The 18,624-nt window shown below is 36.5% G+C and overlaps 1 protein-coding gene and 1 pseudogene across 7 annotated transcripts in view; both read right to left on the bottom strand.

Annotated features, from left to right (window-relative positions):
• PDE4D (phosphodiesterase 4D) overlaps positions 1 to 18,624 on the bottom strand; it is a 1,196,841-nt gene that overhangs the window by 286,763 nt on the left and 891,454 nt on the right. The window lies entirely within an intron of this gene.
• LOC141583518 (T-complex protein 1 subunit beta pseudogene) overlaps positions 1 to 18,624 on the bottom strand; it is a 30,500-nt pseudogene extending 11,876 nt beyond the window's left edge.

Here is an 18,624-nt window from a genome sequence, read left to right as displayed (position 1 = left end):
GAGTGTAAATTAGTTCAACCATTGTGGAAGACAGTGTGGCAATTCCTCAAGGACCTAGAAATAGAAATTTCATTTGACCCAGCAATCCCATTACTAGGTATATATCCAAAGGATTATAAATCATTCTACTACAAGCACACATGCACAGGAATGTTCATTGCAGCACTGTTCACAATAGCAAAGACCTGGAACCAACTCAAATGCCCATCAATGATAGACTGGACAGGGAAAATGTGGCACATATACACCATGGAATATTATGCAGCCATTAAAAACGATGAGTTTGTGTCCTTTGTAGGGACATGGATGAACCTGGAAACCATCATTCTCAGCAAACTGACACAAGAACAGGAAATCAAACACCGCATGTTCTCACTCATAGGTGGGTGTTGAACAATGAGAACACATGGACACAGGGAGGGGAGCATCACACACTGGGGTCTGTTGTAAGGAAATAGGGGAGGGACAGCGGTGGGTGGGGAGTTGGGAAGAGATAGCTTGGGGAGAAATGCCAGATAAAGGTGAAGGGGAGGAAGGCAGCAAATCATACTGCCATGTGTGTACCTATGCAACAATCTTGCATGTTCTTCACATGTACCCCAAAACCTAAAATGCAATTAAAAAAAAAACTGGTCAGGTGGGACACACCTGTTGTTCTAGCTACTCATGAGGTTGAGGTGGGAGGATTGCTTAAGCATGGGAGGTCAAAGCTGCAATGAGCTGTGATTGAGCTACTGCACTCCAGCTTGGGTGACAGAGCAAGATCCTGTCTCAAAAAAAAAAAAAAAATACATAGGGTTAACGTGCCTTGAATATAAATATTTTGTAGATTATATGACAAGAATTTTAAATTAATGTTTTCCTATTTGGATAAAATATAAAGATGTCCAACAATAGAATGTAGTTAGAAGCTATGAAATACAGAATCAGAAAAAAACTAAAAGTTCACATGGAACCAAAAAAGAGCCTGCATTGCTAAGGCAATACTAAGTGAAAAGAATGAAGCTGGAGGCATCACCTTATCCAACTTCAAACTATAATACAAGGATACAGTAACCAAAACAGCATGGTACTGGTAAAAGAACAGGCAGTAGACCAATGGAACAGAGTCCAGAAATAAAACTGTACACCTAGGACCATTGGATCTTCAACAAAGCTGAACAAAAACAAGCAATGGAGAAAATACTCCCTATTCAATAAACAGTGCTGGGATAACTGCCTAGCCATAGACAGAAGATTGAAGCTGACCTCTTTCTTTCACCATATGCAAAAATCAATTCAAGATGGAATATAAATATAAAACCCAAAGCTTAAATATAAAACCCACTACTATAGAAACCCTGGAACACGACCTAGTAAATACCATCCTCAGCAAGAGGCAAAGATTCATGACAAAGACAACAAAAGAAATAACAATAAAAGCAAAAACTGAAAAATGGGATCTAAATAAACTTAAAAGCTTCTGCACAGCAAAGAAACTATCAACAGAGTTAAACAGAATGGGAGAAAATGTTTGCAAACTATGTATCTGGCAAAGGTCAAATGTCCAGCATCTATAAGGAACTTAAGCAAATTTACAAGAGAAAAACAAACAACCCCATTAAAAAGTGGGCAAAAGACATAAACAGACACTTTTCAAAAGAAATACATGTGGCCAACAAGCATATGAAAAAAACTTGAGTATCACTGATTATTAGAGAAACGCAAATCAAAACAAGATACCATCTCATACCAGTCATAATGGCTATTATTAAAAAGTCAAAAAATAGCAGATGCTGGCAAGGTTTTAGAGAAAAGGGAACACTTATACGCTGTTGGTGGGAGTGTAAATTAGTTCAACCATTGTGAAAAGCAGTGTGGTAATTCTTCGAAGAGCTAAAAGCAGAACTACCATTTGACTATGCAATTCTATTACTGGACATAGACCCAGGGGAATATAAATCATTCTACCATAAAGACACAGGCACACAGATGTTCACTGCAGCACTATTTGCAATAACAAAGACATGGAACCACCTAGATGCCCATCAATGACAGATTGGATAAAGAGAATGAGGTATATTTACACCAAGGAATACTATGCAGCCATAAAAAATAATGAGATCATGTCTTTTTCGGGAACATGGATAGAGCTGGAGGCTATTATCCTTAGCAAATTAACAGAGAAACATAAAACCAAATACTGCATGTTCTCACTTGTAAATGGGAGCTAAATGATGAGAATTCATGGAAACAAAGAGGGAAACAACAGACACTGGGGTCTATTTGAGCAGGGAGCATGGGAAGAAGGAGAGGAGGAGAAAAGATCACTATAGGGCACTGGGCTTAATACCTGGGTGATGAAATAATATGAACAACAAATCCCCATAACCTGAGTCTACCCATGTAACAAATCTTCACATGTATCCCTGAACCAAAAATAAAGATTAAAAAAAGAACCTGTGAAACATTTATATATTTCATATTTGAGTGTGGACAAACTGCTACTCTGCTATACTTTATTTTTAAAGTTGTATGAAGGCGTTCCCCATAAAGCAAGCTCTCCAAGAGACAGTCCAGCAGAGTGCTCAATGGCCACAGGGTTTGGCGTCCAGCAGCCTAGGTTGGAGCTCTGGCTCTCCAACAGTGTGCAGGTGATTCTATCTCTGTAAGCCTCAGCCCAACTAACCAGGTGTCATTGTTTACCCCTCCATGGATGCCTTGTAAATCTCATTTTCTAATAACTGAATAATGACTGAATATGAAATCATATCTAGTCAAATCTAGGCTTTTTGTTTTTTGTTTTTTTAAAAAATGGGGTCTTGCTGTCACCCAGGCTGGAGTGCAGTGGCACAATCACAGCTCCCTGCAGCCTTGACCTTTCAGGCTCAAGCGATCCTCCCACCTCAGCCTCTTGAGCAGCTGGTACTAAAGGTGTGTGCTACGATGCCTGGCTAATTTAAAAAATATATATATTTTTTTGTAGAGACAGGATCTTCCTATGTTGCCCAGACTGGTCTTACACTCCTTGACTCAAGTGATCCTCCCATCTCAGCCTCCCAAAGTGTTAGGATTATAGATTTGAGCTACTGCACCCATCCAGCCATCATCTAGATTCTAAACACCAAAGTGTATGGAACAGATAGAATAAGATCCAGAAATAAATACCCAAGTGATACTCTCACCATTGCTTTCTTTGCCAGGTACCCATGCTCCCCAGCATGACAACGTGCACACACAGTCCCAGCCTAGCCATGGTTCTTAGCATTGCAATTAGATCATCATCATCACTGAAGTCACATTCTCTGGTTACATTATACATAAAAATATCAAAGAATCTTGTCCCCCTCCTTTTTTGGATGAGGGAGTAAACTAGGCAACTGTGAGGTTTTAACAACACAGAATTCTTTGTTAACTCTGTTGACATTTGGCAAAATGGCTTTATGCTGGCTTTACAGCATCAAAATCTCTATTTAATTTATTTTAAAATACTGGGATTAGTTACTGTCTTTTCTTTTAAAATAAACAATAGTGCTGCCAAAGAAAAAAATGTATCGCTGTTTGAAAACATTTGATGGTATCTTCATATATGAACAAAAAATATAATAAGACTTCTCTCTAGTGATAATCATCTTCATAAACAAATACTTCAGGAATAGATTGCTAACTGCCAAGTTAACTGGATGTGGTACTTGTTCTGGGAGCATCTCTGTTACTTCTATTACCCAAACCTTCTCCATCTGTAAACACAGTCACTACACACAGCATACTCCTCATGACCACGGTGGGATATAGACAATGATTGAAGAAAAGGTATGCATTTTTTCATTCATGATTTTAATCCCCTCAAAGGGACTTTTTAGCTCTAAGTAAAGTCAGTTTATGGATTTCTGATAGACCCCAATTTTTTACATTATTATTAAAATTTCATTTTCATAGAATCTCTTTTCCATATCTTTTTAATGTATTTTTAGCAAATTCATGCTATTTTTCAAAATTGGGTTTGGTTAGGATTCTGACCATTAAAAAGGATACTAAATTATTCTTCTTCCAGCTGGAAATCAAGCTTTCCACGGCACCCCAGAAGGAATCATCACTTGTGAGGCGGGATGTTACAGGAGGGTTGGATTAATACATGCTTGATGAATAGATAAGTGAATACAAGAACGGACAAGTCAATACGGCAAATGAATTTGGATTCTTTCCTATCATTTTACAAGGCAAGCGAATGTAAGCAAAGGCAGAATCAAATCTACCAGTGTGTTTCATGTGTAACCACTATAGGTTAGTTTTGTCTTAAAAAGTGGAAAAACCCAAACTAAGACAGCTGATTTTCAAGCAAAGGTGAGAGCAAACACAAAGCCCTTTCAGAGCTACATGATGGTTACTGTGCAGAAAGTAATGACTCCCTCTTCCAGTCATCAATAGATGATACTTCAGAAAGAATGTACAAGAAACTCTGAAGGACTTCAGATAGACTGCCCAGCTCCATTTGCTAATGCCATTCATGATTAGTTCATATACTGCCCTCCTGTTTCTCAATCCCAAGGTTCACCCAAATAGATGTTCACCCTAATTTTCCCCCCATTTTGCTTTTGATGTGGATTAATTTGAATAAAATGTTTGAGAAACACTCATTTAGAGTAAAAGCTAAATGCCTGTTTTTTACAATGATATCTTGGCTTAAAGACAGAAAAGCAATGATCATAATGATCATTTTTTTCCCCTAATAACTAAAAATGGTGTCAAGCAGAGCAGATGTCACAAAGAGTGCTTGTACAGCACTAAGCACCTCACAGTGCAGGATGAGTCAAAGCACAGGTCAAGACGTCCCTGGCCTGACCAATACTAATCAAAGGAGTTCCAAGAAAATACATTTCTTCTTTTTTACATTAATGAATCATATTTTCAACTGAAAAATTAATTAGCACACATAGTAAAATTCCCCCAAATTTAAAATAGTGAGTACTCAGTCCCCTTCTACCTCAGATTTCAAACTTGTAGCCACCTCTTCCTCAAAGCTAGCAACTTGCACCATCACCTTGAGTGCACATGCAGAAAGATGCTTTTGAGTGAAACATAATTATGTATGTACAGTCTTTGCATATTTTTCCATAACTGGGAACATTGTGCCTTAACTTCTCCACTTAAAAATACACCTTGACTAAGTCAATAATGATGGAGCCATTCAACAGAATCACTTTCTGCTGTAAGAAAGATGAAAATGCAGACACTTTGGAAACAACCAAAAGGTTAAACTTAGAGCTACCATTTGTCCCAGCAATTCCACTACTAGGAATGTACCCGGAAGAAAGAAAAATTGAACCTGCAAACACTTTTGCATAAATGTTCACTGCAGTACAATTTGAAATAGCCAAAAAGTGAAACAACGCAAATATCTATCAACGGATGAATAAACAAAATGTGGTATAGTCATACAACGGAATATTATTTGGTCCTAAAAAATGCAATCTGATACGTGCTACAACATGAATGAGCCTTAAAAACATTATACTAAGTGAAAGAAGCAAGTCACAAAAGACCACATATTATATGACTCCATTTATAAGAAACACTCAGAATAGGCAAATTATATAGAGAAAAAAAAGGTAGAGTCATTGTTGCCTAGGGCTGTGGGGTGCAGGAAGGGCAGGGGATATAGAGCAGGTAATGGGGGAATTGGAGGGTGATAACTACAGGGTAAGGGTTTTCTTGTAGTGGTAGGAAAATGTTCTCAATTGAATTTGGTGATGGTTGCAAAACTGTGTGAATATACTAAAAATCACAAAATGATACACCCTCTATTGATGAAGAGTATGATATGTGAGTTATATCTCCATAAAGTTCTTCCAAAACAACACAAGAAGCCTCTCTATGTATTGACACACTGTCAAGTGCAAAATACAAGCCGCAGAACAATGAATGTGCAGATTATACTTTTTTTGTGTAAAAAGGCAGGAAGAGAATAGAATTTATATTTTCATTGCACTTACATAAACTCTAAAGGTATACACAAACTAATGAAAGTGGATACATGGGAGTGTGCATGTCATCTTTTCAAAGTGTAACAATAATAATAATAATAAGCATCATCTGCAGAGAGTGCCACAGCCATACCAGCACATGAAAGATCTTCCTCATGGATGCACAGTATTGTTTTACAGTTGTGCTCAGTTGTTCAATCAGTCATGTACCGATTGACAATTAGGCTCTCTCCAGTGTTCTGTTACAAAAACTGCAGCAGAACATTTTGGACATATATTTTTGCACATTTACATAAGTACATAGAGTAAACGTTAAAAAGGGAAGTTGCTAGATAATAGATAAGAAATCCTTAAAGTAATGCAACTAAAGAATATCCCTTAAATTTGTTGACTAGTAGCTGTATACCCCAGTAGGATTTTATTGCAATTACTGAGCAAAATACACTTTTTTTTTTCTGACAAGAATAAATGAAAACCTAGGATTTCCCCATTCTCTGTAGTTACAGCATTAAAAAGGAAGCACAACAAGTTCCTTTTAAAAGAAAAGTTAGACAACAATCAAATGGTTTATTCTATGTAAGCTCCAGAAGTTAAGAAAGAAAAGCCTCCTTTTAATAGGCATGAATTTATTTGAATTCATTGTGCGGCTTCTCAAATGCGGTGCAGACTTAAAATGACCTTTCAGCCTCAAAGGAGGAGTCTCAGAGCAAAAGGATGAAGAGAATCTGTTTCAATTAAGATAAACATCAACTATCAAGACCCAATTACACCATTTGAATTTGAAGAAGGCAAAACTGTTGTCAAAAAAATTGGAAAGCATCAAGGAAAGCAATAAACTTGGTAAAATTTAATTGCATCATGTTTGGATGATATTACTGAGTGTTCATGGAAGACAGGGCTATGTTTGGATGCATTCTTCCCTTTCCTTCCCTCCACTCTCCCTGGCTCATTTTGGAGTTGTTTTTGAGTGATTCTGTTTAGCTGCATTGGTATCTTTACTTAAATGCACATATCTGTGCAGAGAAAATCCTGTTATTCATTATGGCCAAAGAATGGTAGATATTAACCAATCTCTGTGTGAATATAGTAAAAATCAATAAATTATATACCCTCTATAGATGAAAAGTATGGCATGTGAGTTATATCTCAGTAAAGTTCTTCCATAACAACACAAGAAGCTTCTCTATGAATCAACATACTGTCAAATGCAAAATACAAACTGCAGAACAATGAATATGTAGATGATGCTTTATTTTGTATGAAAAGGGAGGAAGAGCACAGAATAATAAGAGTGATACATCTTTAATGCATTGTAATATTGAAATGATTACAATGCAATACATTTCATACTAAAGTCTTTTTTGAGTTACTTTTGGTTGTTATTGTTGCTTTTGTCATTATTTTGCTGTTTTATGATCCAAAATATACTTGAGAACTAGAATACGTGAGGAAAATGATTGTGGCTATGATCTATGATGGGTTTCAGTTCATATAGGCCAAAGTGTGTTTGCTGTTTGAAGCTGATGGAACCCATTCATAAACTCCTTTAAGGTGGCCAGGAAAAAGAACACCACATACATCCTGAGCAGTCTTGCCAGTAAGAATATCAGTACCTGGCCTTTGACATATGTGGCTGTCATGCTCATCCCTACTCCAGTTTGGGGAGCCGTGGCTTACATCTGTCTTTTGTATCAACCACGTCATTCAGTCCAGCAGGCACATCCTATTATCAGCTGAAGGCCAACATGACGTTCTTCGGGAAAACTATTCCAACCGTTTAGTAGAATTGTTGTTGTTTTATACACATATATCTACTATACAGTTTTGAACTCATATCATAAGTGAATTTAGCTCATAGAGGCATTAGAACACTGAAATCTACGTCCTTATGGCAACAGAGAATTCACTGTGGGTTGCCTGGTGTGTGACTTGCTACCTAAAGTCAAAGTGAGATCTTACACCTAATAAAAATGCTCTTGAAGTTTAGTGAGTCAAATTCTTAGGAGCATCTTAAACTTTCTGTAAAGAGGAGAGATTTATAGCAGCAGAATATTTTTCAAGGGCACTTTTATTTCAGAAGGCTTTCCTTCTTTCCTAGGTGAAGTACACTCTCTTTGACCTCAGCTCATCAAGGTTCCTGGGAAGACAGGCTAGCAATAGAAATCAGGTCAGATATATACAGAAAACACCCCAGTCAAAGACAAACACTGGGGACTGGTAGGTGGGAAACCCATCATTTCATGATGTCCAACTTTTCACTGGAAATCTATACATGACTGCCTTATAAATTTAAGTTCCTAAGACAGCAATCTCACTTCTTTTCCTTTTTAAGTGATTTAAAAACGGAGCCTTTCTGCTCCTCACATCTGCTGCATATTCAAGGCCTTTGTACCTGCTATAATCTTCTTCTCCCTACTGTTTGTTTGACTGATTCTTTCAGTTCTCAACTTCCTTGACCACTCCAACTAAAGCACATCTCTAGGATACACAGACACACAGAGACACACACAGACACAGACACACACCCATACATAGACATACACAAACAGATTGTTTAACTTGGTCCCTCCTATGTTCTCTTCACTGCACTTACAACACAATTAGGAATAATTTTACTTAGTGAATTTGTTTTGCTTGGTAAGCTCCAGGAAGGGAGGGAGGCACCATTGCATCTCCAGATCTTAGCACAAAAAGGAGATAAAATGTGTATTTTTTCTGTATAGAAACTACCCTAAATAAAACTGTAGAAAGTTATTCTACATAAAAATCTTGTTGTTGAACTATTTATATATAAATGTATAATACATATAGATCTCTTATCTTCTTGTACCATCATTGTAGGCCATTATTAAAATATAATTTACATATATCTAAGAACCGACATACTTCTAGTTATATCAGTTAGAAATGTATATGATATATAATATATATATCATATATATCATATAGATAATATATCATATATAATCATATATCATATATAGTTGTATATATATCAGTTAGAAATATCAGTTAGATACTTCAGTTTAGAAATAGTATATTTCTAAATAACATACTATTTAGAATATAATATATATATATTTTAAGAAGACCATGTCAAAGAAGTTTCAAGACCAGATTTAGTTAGAAGTGATACTGATTTTTTTCTATATTCATGTGACTTTAACAGAATAATACATTTAGTTTAAACCCAGATTCATACTTTTATTTCCAAATTAAGCAAAAATTATTTTATCTAGAACTGTTCTGACACTTTCAGTAAACCTTCCATTATCATTTCACTTGTGAAAGATCATATGTCATATCACATACCATTTTGTAAATAGTTAAAATTCTTACATTCTCAAATAGTAACCTGTTCCACAACAACCACAAAAACACAAACATAAATAAGAACACATTAATAGGAGTTTTTCCCTTCTAATAATAAAACTGGCTAACATTTTTTTGGTTTGCTGTGTCCCTAGCATTACTTCAAGCACTTTGCATGTATTATTTCATTTAACATTCACAGAAACCCCATGGGTAGCTTTTCCCCTTGTCCAAAGTTACCCAGCGTGTAAAAGGAGACTAGTTTCAAATTCATTTGACTTCAGACTCCACCCCCATATCTCCAGTACATACTGTTGGCAATTCCAAACTGCCCTGGAATTTTAATAGCTCAGCTCTATGTTTTCCTACGGTCTAACAAAATAGAAATACTTTGAATGAAGTTAAGCACATAAGGTCTGACTTCAAAATGATACCATGGTTTAAAACTAGCCATTAACTTTTACATGGAACAAAAAGGAATATTTATAAAGCCATACAGAACATGGCCATCTGGCCTACTCCTGATGCAAGAAGCTGAAACATGCTTCTGAAAACTAAGTGCTTTTTACTTCTTTCTTTAGAATTGTTAAAAGTTTCTTGGATAACAGAGAAAAAAATAACCTACTTTCTCTTGAGGATTCAAGAGTAACTATCTTTCATGTAGCATTAATGTTCTGTCTACCCACCAACAACAAGGGTTAAAAACAATGGTTAAACAGTGTCCCTCCTCAAACCTCTCATAAGTAACCAGAAATATCCTAAGGAACCAACTGTTTTATATTACTCCTATTAGTCAGAAATTCACACATTGCAAAGAATAATTTCTTCTCTCCATCAACCTGAATAAATTTATTCAGGATGTTATACTAAATCAGAAATTGTAAGGATTATGACTAAACGAGGTTTCATGAATTTAACATTTTTTTCTATCAAAATTTATAGGATTTCACAAAATCCTGCATTTGTTGATACACAAGGCACTCCCTTTTCTATTATCTGACTACTCGAATCTACCCTGTCTTAGCCAAAAAATTATCTGTCACATTTAAAATAATTGTTCAAATTTTTATTTTAATGCACAGTATGAGAACTGAACTTTTCAATCAGCTGATTTGTATGGAAAATTACATGGCAAATAAATTAGACCCATGTTGGCCGGGCGCGGTGGCTCAAGCCTGTAATCCCAGCACTTTGGGAGGCCGAGGCAGGTGGATCACGAGGTCGAGAGATCGAGACCATCCTGGTCAACAAGGTGAAACCCCGTCTCTACTAAAAATACAAAAAGTTAGCTGGGCATGGTGGTGCGTGCCTGTAATCCCAGCTACTTAGGAGGCTGAGGCAGGAGAATTGCCTGAGCCCAAGAGGCGGAGGTTGCGGTGAGCCGAGATCGCGCCATTGCACTCCAGCCTGGGTAACAAGAGCGAAACTCCGTCTCAAAAAAAAAAAAAAAAAAAAAAAAAAATTAGACCCATGTTAAAAGAGAAGGTCAGCTAAATATTCAAACTTAAGGATATAATGGGCACCAATAAACAGATTCCACGGTGTTCTTTAAGAGGCTATCTTTCAAACACAACTTTGCTAGAAACTGGTCCAGAGATCAACAGCACATGGGAATGCTTAACACGGGCGGTGATCAGGAATACGCTTCCTGGGTGCCGTTTTGATGATGTTGTCCACATGTAGAATCACCTCTGCTGCTTCAGCTGCACTTAGAACTTGTTGCTTTACTTGAAAACTTTCTGTTATACCCAGGAGAGCCATATCTCCAATGGGGCCTTCCCTCATATCCAGTCCAGCAGTGGTGTTGCCTTCATGATGAGCAGCTCTGAGCTGTGCTGCTAGGTCTGCACTGTCATAGCCTGCATTGTCAGCTATGATGGTTGGCAACATTCTCAGTGCTTTAGCATAAGACTCCATTGCAACAGCTTCTTTGCCTGGTGTTCTATTGGCAAGCTGTGTCACAGCATGAGCCATCAACATCTCCGAACAGCCTCCTCCATGAACTGTTCTAGAGCCCTTTACAGTTTGTGCAAGAACACAAACAGCATCATGCGAAGATCTTTCTGCTTCATCTAAAATTTGTTGAGTGGCAGCACACGAAACAATGGTACAAGCCTCACCAAGGGCAACCCCAGAAAAGTGAATGAGTTTGTCTTCTCCAGTCATGACTTCCTCGATAAGTTTGCAGCTTCCAAGCTTCACCAGTTCTAGGTGATCAAAAGTAGAGGCAATTTCACCACCCGTGACAAAAACTAGGTGTTCCACACCTGCAAAATCTGCATGCTCAATAGCCATGACACCAGTAGCACCGAAGAGCTGTTCAGGGTAATTATAAATTAACTGCCTGTTAATAAAGCAATTTATTCCATGCTTAAGAATTTCAACTTTCTCCTTCATTTTTTCCTTTTCCACGTTTTATTTCTGCAACCTTTGCTGTAGAATCAACTCTTCCCAGTAACCAAATATCTTTATTTTATCTATATCTGTATAGACAAAATTGTCTGCAATAAGAATTTGAGTATTTTCAATTCATTTTGGTTGATTCACTCCAATTTTTTTATCCAACGGAAAGCCTTCATCTAAACAGGAATCTGCCAAACTTCCTCCTAGCTTCTTGATCATATGAATTGCCTCCAGGTTGCCAGGGCCTTTTAGTCTGAGAACTGCTTCTACAGCTAACATAGTAAAGTGGTCTTTGTGATGAGTAAGAAGTTTTGAGGATAGTGTCGTGCCAGCAACATTCATTAAATCTTGACGGAATTTAACTTCATCAGAACCATGATTGACTGCGGAACTCAACAGAGCCTCTTGCAGCCTTTGTGGCTTCTCTCCAACCTGCTATGATGGTCTGTGGATGAATCTTTTTTGTAATTAAAGATTCTGCTTTCCTTAATAATTCTGCTGCTAAAACGGTAACAGAAGTAGTGCCATCACTAACTTCATCATCTTGAACCTTTGACATATCAACTAAAACTTAAGCTGCTGGATTGTCAACACCAGTGATTTTTAGAATAGTGGCACCATCATCGGTTACCATAAGAGAGGCATCTCGTCCACTGCTTAGAAGAATTTTGTCCATGCCTTTGGGTCCCAAGGTGCTCTTTACCAAGTCTCTTTCAAAGACTGTCCTGAAAGTCTTTGTCTCTTTTTCTCCCCAAATTGGTTCCCATTCTGAATTTGGACACTAATGAACATAGAACTCAAAGAAGACTTTAAAGGAACTATTTATTCAGAAACATTTCAGAAGACACTAAGGTTTTCATGTGATATTCAATTAAGACTTGCCTCGAAGGCTGGGACTTCTTTATGTGAATTTGAAATTTACAGGGTACATCACACCTATGCTATATTTAGGAAGCAACTGAGTAAAGATGAAATGCCGAAAGCAATTGGCACCAAGGGAATTTGGTACTTTAAACATTTTGGAAAGCCCAAGATTGCATGTGTAGTTACATGTCCTATATTCTTTCTCTATTTCATGTACACATGTAACACAAACGGCATGAATTAGGAAAGCAAATGCATTTGGTACTTTGAACAAATTATCCATCTTACTGAAATACATTTGCTAAAACTTTTCTCTGTGTATTAAAAATTCAGACAATTTTTGACTATTAAGAAATGACCCATGGGAAATTTGAAAGAATAAACTTCCGTGCTTTATTCAGGAAATTAACAATAATTTATAGGAAAGTCAAATCGCCAACATAACAGAAACATTGAAAAACCAACCTGAACAAAGCTTCTGAAAAGCTTATTACTTAAGAAGGGATGACCCAGCATATAAAGCTCAGAGAAGGGAGAGGTTCAAGTTAGAAATTAATTTAAAATTCAATTAAAATCTTACAAGCAAGGATTATAAAGCTTATAAACAAAATCTTATCGTTTTTCCTGATTACTGGCTAAGTGCGTAAACATTATTTATGGAATTTCCCATACTATGCACCAAAAAAGCAGAGGATAGTAAATGGGATGCGTTTTAAAATCAGACTAAGTTCAAAACTAGCCATGGAGAACTGGAACTGTTGTAACTGCACACAAATGCAATAGTTGTCCAGATGGAGGACTGGCAGTCATAGAATAATATGGTTCATTGTGAAAGTCCAATAATAATTTGATATTTTGTTGTAAACAGGTTTTCCATTGTTGCATGGTGCCCTTGTATGACACTTGTAATCCTTAAGGGCAAGCCCTTTAACTAAGCTACAGTAGGGCATAAATGTAATTTCCTTCGGATTTCCTGCATTGAATCTGGTCTTTGACATTCCTTTCAAAAGTTTCTGTTAGATCCCTATTTGATGGAATGACCTTACTTAGATTAATGCAGTTATAGCCAGGGATTATGCATGGTAATAAAGGAATATAACCACTTTCAACTATGGAAATAGTAAAATGATTTATTTAGAGAGCTGACAAGCTAGTGGCTGTTATTTGTCAAAAGAAAAAGTTTATTTCTCTTATTAGTGAAATAGAGCCTCAGGCATTTGAAAATTATTTTAACTAGGGCCTATAAAAATAAAGGTCTCCTGAGGATTATCTGTAAAGACAGACTTTGGCAACAAGTAAAATAATGCCTTATATTCATTTTATGAGTTAATTTTGTGTAAAATTCTCTTTTTTCCAACTATTTTTCCCTGATGTGCCCTTTTTGTGTTCCCTTTCTATAGATAGATTAAAATGTCCAACTCTATATATTTTATCTTTGAAAAATCAAAGACTAAATTCATCTAAATTAGAAAGAAGTCTGTTGGTTTTAAAATTTATTTAAATAAAAATAAATTTAAATATTTAACTTGGCTGACACAGTCTTGTTAGGAGGTGATTAAGTAAACAAGTTATTTAGAATAAAAATATCTCTTATTAAAATGGCATGAATTTCCAGGCCAGTAAGAAAAGAAAATATCTCTCTAGCCCAGGAAAAGTATTTTGGTCTAAAAATCAAATATTCCAGATTTATTTTATATTACTCCACCCCAATTTCAAGTAGGGAGGTTTTTAAATTATGTTGTTTACCACTGGATTTCTGGAAGCAACTGAAACACTTCTTAACTATAAATGTACACTCCCACCATGAAAGTAAAAAATATTCCAAGGATACAGTAGTAGGTGAAACTAGAAGTCCCCTGCCCTGTAGGACTAGTTTAGAAAGTCACTAGACCATAAATTTCATAAAGGTGAGGGCTATATATTTTATCATTGTCTCTCTAACAGCCAGCAGGATGCCTGGAGCAGAACCAGCTTAATAAACTGAAGTTATTAAAATGAAGTAATTAAAAATTCACCTTTACTTTTACAACTAACAGACCTACAGAAATACAACTTCTCTTTAAGGACTATATATTTTAAGCTATAGAATTAGACTAAATGGTCGAGTGGCTAGAAAATGTTTCTGTAAAATACTAAAACAAATTACTTCCTCTATTATTAAGGATTAAGCCTTAATTTCTTCTTTTTTTTAAGCCTTAATTTCTTGCCATCCCAATATTTAAATCTGGGAATGTGGTAAAGCTAAAAGCTGACTTCACAGTGGGAAAAGTTCACAATACAAGCACGTAAGCCAACCCTAAGTTGTTCCCCGACTTTAAAGGCTGAGGGTCAATCCCCACGTTAGGGCTCTAGGACAAGCTTGTCACTTTGGTTTAGCATCCCTGCTGTGGAATTTGCTTGGGTGTGACAACTCTGTTGGGTTTCAAGATGCGCACAATGAGGTTAGAGTGAGCCTGAAGTGGTGGTCTTAGTACTTATCACCAACAGATTTCTTGGCTTCACATAAAAATCACCCATGGAGAGTCAGAAGGTCAACATGTCAGCTGGGTCATTACCATGTGCAACACACAGCATTTCTGTATGCACTATTCATTACTAGTTGATGACACTGAGAAGAGTCACTCGAGCAATCAGAACATATAGAGGAAAACTTGGAAGTCTATATTTTAGAATGGGAAACACGGGAGGCAATGGAAGGTGTGCTGAGATCAGAATTGCCAGTGGAGATGGTAAACTAAGGGTGAAAGAAAGCCACAGAGAACAGGCAAAAATCTTCCCAGATATCATACAACTCTTTGCCATAAAGAATATATACTGTGTCTACAACTCACCCAGTACAATCTCCTGAAAAGTGCCATCTACCAAAAAAATTATTTAAAATAAAAACTGTAATGTTCTTTGTAATACAGAACAACTCACTGTTCTACTCTCCAAGAAATGACAGATGTTGAATGCCCATGATGGAGCAGGCATGGTGCTGGGAACAGGGTTCGTTGCTCTACAAAGATGAACAAACACAGTCTATCCTAAAACATGCTTAGAGGAGAGGCAGGTGAGACAGAAGACAATAATGGTAATGTTTCAAGAGTTAGAGAAATGTACAAGGTTTCATGAGAGCACAGAGAAGAGAGTTTTAATTTTAATTGGGAAAGTCTAGGAAGGTCCTTCAGAAGAAATGTTCATTGAGGGTGAATCTAAGCAACAGCATTTAGACATTAAATCATACTAAAATAATTATTGTAAAATGACAAAAGTTTAAAATGCTCAAATAGTCATATATACAAAATTATTATTTAAACAGCAAATCTGATTTTTACCCTGAATTTATATCTCAAACAAAAGTTTGGTTAATTTCCTATACTTAAGTGAGAATAAATAAACCACATGTACATCAACAAGGGATCATCTTTCAAACGTAATTTTGCAAGGGGATGAGGAAAACAGTCAAAGACAAAATAGTACATGCTATATTATTACTTTTATGTAAAATTCAAAAGCAGAAAATAAAAAAAAATGTGATTTTCAAAATCAGAATCACTGCTACCTTTGGTAGGTGGGGGCAGTGGCTTAAAGGGGCACAAAGGTGACTTCTGGCTACTGGTACTACTATTTTTAATCTGGGTGGTGATTACAGGGGAGACCTTTGAAAATTAGAATGACTTATTTTTCTTTTTTTTTGTTTGCAACATCCAGAAAGCGTTTTTGTGTTTACAGTATTTATTTTCTTCATAAGTGACAAATAGCCAAAACATGTCAAAACTTATACACACATATTTGTATGCATGCATAAAACCTGTTTCTGTGACAACTTCATTTGCATGCAAATTTAAGGGCGAGATTAGATATATAGAGTTCTGATAAGATTACCAAGGCCATTTAAATGGCAAGCAGCCACTTTATGCCCCTGTTCTCTCTGGCAGAGATCGCCAATGAATCACAGCACGTTTTCTCTCTGAACTCAATGTAGCTCTCAGTACATTATTCCAGGTAGCTACTGCTATTAGTAACTACAAGCTGCCCAAATATTAAAAAGATTAGGTATCTTGGTTTAAAACAATGAAGACTGTCTAATTCTTTTGATATTTAAGTGAAAAAGAACTTGCAATTATGGAGGAATTTCACATATATTTCTAGGTAAGGGTAAAATTTTATTCTTATGTACGTAAAATGAGTTTTTCAATTACAAGAATACCTTTATAAAGATATCTGCTAACATCGTTTGCTTTTTTATGTGTGTTTTATCCTACCCTAGAAACTTATTGATTCATATACTAGTAGACTCTTAACAAAACACAGAAAAGTAATTGGGGCTATTTCTTTTCAAAGCAAAAGACTTAGGGAACCTTTAATGGTTAATTTTTTTCCCCAAAGTGGTGAACTCCACCACCCTTAATCACAACCCAATGTGCAGTTGTTAATTATAACAAAATAATGGTTTTACATCTTTTCTTTTCTTTTTTTTTTTTGGTAACTACTCATAATAAAATGGTAGATATCAGAGACTGGAAGGCTAAATGCCTACTCTAACGTATTGCATTCTTGACATTTCTAGCCCCTATGGCTGTTCGGCTCATCCTAACACTTCAGGTCAGAGGAACAGCCCTAACCAGATCTCAGTTTTTGCCTGCTATCCTTTAGAAATGATGGAGAAAGCATCTTAAGCCTTTTGTGCTGAGCTAGGATAGCAGGAGAAAGAAAAACAGAGTCCTTCTCAGTCTGGTCTGAAAGGATGGGCTCAGCTCCAGGGAGGTAAGAATCTGTGAATTACACAACCAAGAATGTGCCTTAGGACAAGAAGAGTAAGGCATTTGGAGAGGTGGGGAATGCCTGGCAGTGTGATTACCATAGGACCCAGCCCGAGGGCGGCCCCAAGTAGGAAAGATATGTGGAGAAAGTCCTTACAAAGATGCACCCAGAGATAATGCTCAGGCACCTGGCCATTCCTTTCAGATGAAACCCCTTCCTAGGTATGCTTCCCTAGAGGGTTCCCACTGATTCTTAAGTAACTAAATCAGAGGTGGTTTAGCTTCCCACTGACCACTTCCTATAAGTAGTTTACTTCTTTGATCCACCTAGATAGAGGTGTGTCTTCTTTGAATCACACTGTTAATGCGATTTATCTGGAATACCTAGTTCTATATAAATGCTTAATTCTGACTGTGCTAAAAAAGACTGCCTTATGGAAAAGAAGCCCTTGCAAAAGGAATCAGCTTTGCCATTTAGAGTTCTTGATTATTTAGAAAGTCACACCAATATGTAAACTTGAAAATGGATAACATAAGCTATGATTTCCTGGTCACTCATAAGGAGCCAGCCATGTGCTAAGCATTTTAGGGAGATCAACTCATTTGACGTACTAACATACACATCACGGCTAAAGGTAACATTTTATAATTAAGAAAATATGCAAATCCATGAAGTTATCTTATTTGCCACATAAATTTAGGTAAGCCACTTTACCTCATTAGGTCTCAGTCCCCTCATTTGTAAAATGAGGAATAAGACTAATGAGTAGTGAATAGGATTCATCATGAGGATCTAATGAGATAATTTGGTCAAGCGGACAGCACAGTGCTTGGCACACAGTTAAGCAAAAAATAAATACAAATCTCTACCATTTTCAATTCAGTTAAAGGCTATATTGGGAGGAAAAAAGTGAATTTAAAATTTCGAGATGTGAATTACAGCTACTTAGCTATATGTTGACATAACTTTAGGAATTACATTACAGCTCAATACAAATTATAACAGACCTGCTTTCACACATTTGCCTGATAGACTTATTTTTAGCTCTTTTTTTCAGTTCAAACTTCATTTTTGAAGTTAAAAAATATATTTCTCTAGCCAGGCATGGTGGTGTATGCCTGAAGTCCCAGCTACTCGGAAGGCTAAGGCAGTTGGATTTCTTGAGGCTAGGAGTTCAAGGCTGTAGTGCATATGATTATACCTGTGAATAGCCACTGCACTTCAGCCTGGGAAACACAGTGAGACCCTGTCTTAAAAAAAAAAAAAAAAATATATATATATATATATATATATATATATACACACACATACACATATATACACATATATATACACA

This window comes from Saimiri boliviensis, chromosome 1 (genome assembly GCF_048565385.1).
Source record: "Saimiri boliviensis isolate mSaiBol1 chromosome 1, mSaiBol1.pri, whole genome shotgun sequence".
Lineage (NCBI taxonomy): Eukaryota > Metazoa > Chordata > Mammalia > Primates > Cebidae > Saimiri > Saimiri boliviensis.
The sequence above is the reverse complement of the archived record's forward strand: the minus strand, read 5'-3'. Positions and strand labels throughout refer to the sequence as shown.